Source organism: Primulina eburnea, chromosome 5 (assembly GCF_022965805.1).
Source record: "Primulina eburnea isolate SZY01 chromosome 5, ASM2296580v1, whole genome shotgun sequence".
Taxonomy (NCBI): Eukaryota; Viridiplantae; Streptophyta; class Magnoliopsida; order Lamiales; family Gesneriaceae; genus Primulina; species Primulina eburnea.
The window spans coordinates 36,843,939-36,851,696 of NC_133105.1; the positions used below are offsets into that span (position 1 = coordinate 36,843,939).

Genomic DNA, 7,758 nt, shown 5'->3' on the forward strand with positions numbered 1-7,758 from the left:
TCTATCTACGTCGATATAGCATCGATCACCAGTAATAGAAGAAGCTCTGATTCTATCCACATCGGTATAATATCGATCACCAGTAATAGAAGAAACTCCAATTCTATCCACATCGATATGACATCGATCATCAGTAATAGAAGAAGTTATAATTCTATCCACATCGATACGGTACCGATCACCAGTAATAGAAGGAGCTACAATTCTATCCACATCGATAGCCAATCATCCGGTGACAACCTATGGCACTATCGCCAATACACTATCTTATGACATCGTGCAATGTGCCCGTGGCGATCCCACCACCATTAGGCACTTCTGTCATAAGATTACTTTTCTAATACCTGCTATCTATAAATCAAGAGAACAAGTACATCAATCCACTCAATGCAATATCAATGCAATAAAGTAAAGTATGTGATTTAAGGAAACTCAAGTCTAAACCGACTCAAGTCGATCTCCCAATACCACATTGACTTATACCTTTCGTTTGTAGTCTCGGTCTAAAGCAATCGAAGTTCTGAACTCAAGACTGTCTCTGTAAATCTGAAACAATATATCAAGAATCATAATATCAATATTTCATTCTCAATTCAACTCTGAATCTGATTAATCTGAATTAATTCAAATCAGCGTTATAACGGCACAATCTCAGTATTCCCGACAATACCATATCACCAGTTATTAATTACAAATCATAACCCATATTCGATACAATTTGTTATCAGTCTATAATCCAAATCTATTCAATTCCCAATCAATATAATCAGAAAATCATAACAATTCCATAATCGATCTGACTTCGATTCTACGATGTCTAACATATCCCGAACACCACATAATGATCAAATAATAATTCCTCCAATATCATAATTTCAATTGATAATAGAACTCAATGAAACTTACATCCTTGTGTAGCTCTTAGTGAGAGGATCTCAGAACTGTGCTCGGGTTAAAAATCAGATCGCCGGTACTTGAAAAATCAAATTTCTAACACACGAAGAAGCTTGAGGGTTTAGGCTATGGTTCTCTCAATTCTCGTTGCTGGAAACCTGAATTAGATGGATGAGTTTACACGTTTAAGTGCATGTCAAGACATGTGTCCCACTCAAATTCCAATATTATCAATTTAGCCCCTGAATTCTTCACTATTTGCAATTCAGCCCTCAATAACTCTTTTTAATTCCATTTCAATCCTAATTAATTAGAAAAACCGTGAAATTTAATTCATCATTCCAAAATTCATAAATTAAATAATCTCGGATTAAAATGATATAATCTCGGGCCTTACAATTCTCCCCCTCTGAGACATGATTTCGTCCTCGAAATCTCAAGCAATCATATCCCAGGCAATCAAATCAGAAATAACCGAAACTGAAATAGTAAACTCACATCAGTGGAATAATTCTGGTAATTCCTGTCTCATATCTGATTCAGTCTCCCAAGTAGCTTCTTCAGTGCCATGACGAGTCCATTGAACTTTCACCATAGGAATCATTTTTGTTCTGAGTTGTTTTTCTTTAAGACCGATAATCTGGATCGGTTTCTCGACATAACTCAATGTCTCATCCAGCTCAGTCTCGTCTGGTGGAATAACATGTGAATCATCAGGGAGATATTTCCGCAGCATCGATACATGAAAAACATCATGTATTCCTGATAATGAAGGCGGCAACGCAAGTCGATAGGCACGATCTCCTATCTTTTCGAGAATTTCATAGGGACCAACGTATCGTGGAGACAATTTCCCTTTCTTGCCAAATCTGACAACACCTCTGAAAGGAGAAATCTTCAGGAATACTCGGTCTCCCACCTCAAATACCAACATTCGTCTTCTGAGGTTGGCATATTTGGCTTGCCTGTCCTGGGCTGCCTTCATTTTCTTCTGAATGAGTTTTACTTTTTCAGTCATATCTCTGATCATATCAGGTCCAGTCTCAGGAACTTCAGAGATATCATCCCACTAAAGAGGGGATCTGCATTTCCTTCCGTACAACGCTTCAAATGGGGCCATCTCAATACTCGTTTGATAGCTATTGTTGTACGAAAACTCGCAAAGTGGTAATGCATCTTTCCAATTAGTGCTGAAATCAAGCACTACAGCTCTCAACATATCTTCCAATGTCTGAATCGTTCGTTCTGACTGTCCGTCAGTCTGTGGATGATATGCGGTACTCAGATGTAACTTCATACCGAGAGCTTGCTGCAAACTCTGCCAGAAGTGCGAAGTAAACCGAGGATCTCGGTCTGAAACAATCGACTTCGGCACTCCGTGCAATCTCACCATTTCCCGGAAATAGATATCGGCCATCTGATCGTATCTATACATCATTTTGTATGGAATAAAACAAGCGGATTTGGTCAATCTGTCAATCACGACCCAAATCGCATCACAACCTCAGGAGGAACGTGGTAACTGTGTCACAAAATCCATGGAAATGTGATCTCATTTCCATTCAGAAATGGACAAACTCTGTAACAATCCTACTGGCTTCTTTCTTTCAGCTTTCATCTGTTGGCAATTGAGACATTTGGCTACAAATTCAGTCACATCAGATTTCATTTGTTTCCACCAATACTGTGTCTTTAAATCATTGTACATTTTCATGCCACCAGGATGAATGCTAAAACGACTGTTGTGCGCTTCTGACAGTATTCGCTGTCTTAAATCCGAAACATTCGGCTCAACAAGGCGATTATTCACATACAAAATGACATTTTGCACCTGATATTCCGATCGATGTCCCGATTTAACCATAGCAATCGACTTCTGTATATTCTAATCACCTCTCTAAGCTGCTTTAATTCTCAAAATCAGCTCTGGTTCAGCTTGAATAGTATATAATCCCATAGGTCTCCGATCTGTCTCAAATACTAATCCAGACAAACAGCAGTCCTCAATCAAATTTGAGACACCTGTCGTCGATAAGGACAAAGAACATACCTTTCGACTCAGTGCATCGGCTGCTGCATTAGATTTTCCCGGATAGGTATTTGAAAACATACCTATAGTAATCGAAGTCTTTCAGTAAATCCAGCCATCTCCGCTGTCTCATATTCAGCTCTGATTGCGAAAACAGATATTTCAAGCTTTTGTGATCAGAATAAATCTCGAACTTCTCACCGTACAGATAGTGTCGCCATATTTTCAACGCAAAGACTATGGCTGCCAATTCAAGATCATGAATTGGATATCGAGATTCATGGGGTTTCAGCTGTCTCGAGGCATAAGCAATCACATGCCCTCGCTGCATCAAAACACAACCTAATCCGCGGTGAGATGCATCACAATAGACAACAAAATCACCAGTGTCTGAAGGTATCGTCAACACAGGCGCACTGGTCAGTCTCTTTTTCAACTCAAGAAAACTGGATTCACAGTCTTCTGTCCACACAAATGGAGCATTCTTCTGAGTTAACTGTGTAATCGGTTTGGCAATACTCGAAAAATCTTTAATGAATCAACGATAATATCCTGCCAAACCCATAAAGCTGTGTATCTCTGGTACAGATGTCGGTCTCGGCCACGAAATCACTGCCTCAACCTTACTGGGATCAACTGATATACCGTCTCCGGATATAATATGCCCCAGAAATATCACCTGTTTCAACCAGAACTTGCATTTTGACATTTTAGCATACAGTTTCTCTGCCCTCAAAATTCTCAACACAGTCCTCAGATGATTAGCATGCTAAAAAATATTCTTTGAATAAATCAATATATCATCAATGAATATGATAACAAAATCATCCAGATATTTCTGGAAGACGCGGTTCATCAATCCCATAAATACTGCTGGTGCATTCGTCAAACCAAAAGGCGTGACAATAAATTCATAGTGTCCATACCTGGTTTTGAATGCTGTCTTTGAGATATCAGAATCCCTGACTCTCAGTTGATGATATCCAGATCTCAAATCGATCTTGGAATACACCGAACAACCCTGCAACTGATCAAATAACTCATCAATACGAGGCAATGGATATTTATTCTTTACCGTTGCCTTGTTCAGTTGTCGGTAATCTATACAAAGTCTCATCGACCCATCCTTCTTTCTCACGAACAGTACTGGAGCACCCCAAGGAGATACACTCGGTCTGATATATCCCTTGGCTAGTAAATCCTCCAACTGTTCTTTCAACTCTTTTAACTCGATCGGTGCCATCCGGTATGGGGCCCTCGAAATCGGAACGGTTCCTGCCATCAACTCGATGCTGAAGTCTATTTCTCGAATCGGAGGTAATCCAGGAATCTCGTCTGGAAAGACATCAGCAAATTCACACACCACTGGCAAATCCGCCAACGATGGGCTCGATTTCAGTAAATCAACTGAATATACCAGGAATCCATCCGCTCCCTTCTGCAATAATTGAGTCATATTCATTGCAGATATCAAAGGAATTCTAGCACGAGAACCCTTACCATAAAATTTCCACTCCTCAGCCATTTCAGGTCTGAATCGAACAATCTTGTGGAAACGATCGACTGTAGCCCTGTACTTGGTTAACGTATCGATACCGATAATACAATCAAAATCAGATATTCCAAGCACAATACAGTCCAATTCAATCGTATGCCCATCGTACTGCAGTATACAAGGTTTCACAGATTTCACTGATATCAAACATGTTCCTAACGGAGAAGAAACAGACACTACCGCAGACAATGACTCAATAGGTAACGCATGACTCAATGCAAATCTCTCAGAAATAAAAGTATGCGATGCACCAGTGTCAATCAGCACATATGCAGGATAACCAGATATAAAACAGTTACCTGCTGATAGGTGGTGTTTTTACGTGTTTATTGCATTAGTTTTATTTGTGTTTGCATTGTGCATGCATGCATTTCATTTACATTTTGTTCATTTTAGAGTGATCATTTGCATTTTATCATATCTCACTGTTGGGTGATGAATTTGCAGGAAAAATGGTCGGAAAACGGAAAATATAGCAAAGTGTGCAAAGTTGAAGAATTCGGACAGAATACTCGGCGCCCGAGCGGTAGAATTTTACCGCCCGGGCGCGAAAGATGACTAATTGAGCAAGCCTTACAGAAAGTTGGCGCCCTAGCGGTACTTTTATACCGCCCGGGCGCGAGAAGACGAAGTGCCAGACAGAAAGTTGGCGCTCGGGCGGTACTTTTCTACCGCCCGAGCGCGAATGCCGCACCAGCCGAGGGACATCACAGAAAGTTGGCGCTCGAGCGGTACTTTTCTACCGCCCGAGCGCCGCCTATTTTTGGAAATTATTGTGCGCGATTCTCTACCTTATTTTGGAGGTGTGGTTGATATGGTAAGGCTATTGCACGCTTTTGAGGGATATTCAGACATTACTGAAGGAGCACAAGGAGTTTTTGGAGAGCTTTTGCACTTGGATTGAAGATTCGACGGTTTCCGGGCATCGTTCTTCGCAGATTTCATCACGTCTCGTATTTCTAGTTTATTTTCCTTTATTTAAATATTGTTTTGCTTATTTTAATTATGAATTCTAGTAGCTAAACTTTCATATTTGTTGGGATTAAAGGGGATCCTACCCCGAACGTTGAATCGAATTAATTTATATTTTGATTGTGCGTTATTCTTGATTTTACTACTGTTTTATCGTGTCATTAAAGAATAGATAACTTTAACGACGTTTTTATATCACGAGTGAGTTCGAGAGAATAACGAGTGATAGGATCGAGTAGTAGAATTCGTGGATCTACAATTTACATAGATATATGAAATTGGATACGTGCCGATAGTCATAGTTCTTAGGGTCGAAAACTAGGGGATTTCATCAATCGAAATGCGATTCATTCTTGATAAATAATTAAAGACATTTAATTACTTCATTAAGTGAATTAGTTTGGCATAGCTCGAGAGAGTGTGTTCAATAGATTAGGAAATCCTGTCGGAAGCGTAGATCACGATCGAACGAATGAATTGATTAACGAGGGGTAGGTGAACCGAGATTCCCAGCAAATCCATTTCTCATTGAGTTTAATTCAATCATTTTAGATATAAATTCTCATTCATTACTTGTTGAGTCATTTTAATTGCATATTTAACTGAGCATAGTAGTAATAATCACACAAATCAATTTTCGTTGCTAAATGTTAAATAACTGAAAATATAATTGTTAAACACAGTCTTCAGCGGAATGATACTCGTACAAATGTACACTATATTATAACTTGATATCGTGCACTTGCGATCAATTTTTGAGCATACAAAATAATATTTTATTGGGGATTTCACTGTGCAAGTTTTGCTCGATCAAGTTTTTGGCGCCGTTGCCGGGGACTGTTAATCTACAATTTTATTTTTAGTTATTTCCTTTAGCATTATTTCATTTCTCTTGAGATAACACTTCACATTTTCTTACAGATATCCCTTCCAGTGCATGCCAAAGTCACTTGACGTGGAGCTTGAATTCGATCCTGAAATTGAAAGAACCTTCCGCAGAAGGAGACAACAGCAGAGGCTTAAAGAACTTATGGAGAGACACGAGCCAGAACGCGAGGAGGAACAGCGTGAGGAGAAACATATCGAGATACCACGCCGCATACCAATGCTGGAGTATGCCCAACCTTCTTTGGAGGGTGCACGCCCTAGCATTGTGAGACCTATCGTGCGGGCAAATCACTTCGAAATCAAACCAGCCATTATCCAGATGATTCAGAACACCGTCCAATTTGGAGGAACTGCTGTGGACGATCCAAACACACACATCGCGGATTTCCTTGAGATTTGCGATACTTTTAAATTTAATGGAGTTTCTGATGATGCTGTTAGACTGCGTTTATTTCCTTTCTCTTTTCGTGATAAAGCTAAAGCTTGGTTGAATTGTTTACCTGTAGGTTCGATCGCTACATGGGAGGACATGGCGAAGGCGTTTCTCATCAAATACTTTCCTCCATCGAAGACCATGAAGCTGCGGGCAGACATCACAACATTTGCTCAGTTCGATCAAGAGTCACTATATGAGGCGTGGGAGCGTTTCAAAGATCTATTACGAAGATGCCCCCATCACGAGTTGCCACTTGGGTTAGTCGTTCAAACCTTCTATTATGGCTTACTTACTCCTAATCGTACTATGATAGATGCTGCTGCTTGTGGAAATCTATTGAGAAAAACTGTTGAGGAAGGCTATGAGCTACTGGAGGAGATGGCTGCTAGCAGTTATCATCCTCAATCTGACAGGAACAACCAGCGGAGAAGTGCCGGAGTTCACCAGGTAACTGATTTTTCTGTTATTACTGCACAACTTGACGCTCTAAACAGGAAAATAGACGGCTTGAATGTGGGTGGCACGGCTATGTGTCTTCAAGAGATATTCTGTGAAAAGTGTGGAGGAGAGCACTATGTGAAAGACTGTCAAGATGGAAATCCCTTCTATGTGCAAAATGAGGCACCGGTGAATCAAGTGGGAGTCCAAAACCGCCCAAGGAATGACCCTTATTCGAACACATACAATCCTGGGTGGAGGCAACATCCTAACTTCTCATGGGGCGGTCAAAACAGTCAAACTAGACCGCAAGGAGGACAACAATATGGCAAACAACCGATGTATAGATCCGATCCTCCTAGAGAAGAAAATTCCAACTTGGAACAAATGATGTCTAAGTTTATTTCATCCACTGAAACTCGACTCCAAAACCAAGATGCATCAATAAAGGGACTCGAGAATCAAATTGGACAGTTGGCCAAGATGATAGCAAGTAGAGAGCAAGGCACCTTGCCATGTAACACAGAGACGAATCCAAAAGAGCAA

At 40.3% G+C, this 7,758-nt stretch overlaps 1 non-coding gene across 1 annotated transcript; it reads right to left on the bottom strand.

Moving 5' to 3' along the window:
- Nucleotides 1-6,916: 6,916 nt before the first annotated feature.
- On the bottom strand, nucleotides 6,917-7,022 carry LOC140833197 (small nucleolar RNA R71). Its single transcript, XR_012118330.1, has one exon. It is a non-coding gene; the product is annotated as a small nucleolar RNA R71 (small nucleolar RNA).
- Between the last annotated feature and the right edge of the window lie 736 nt (nucleotides 7,023-7,758).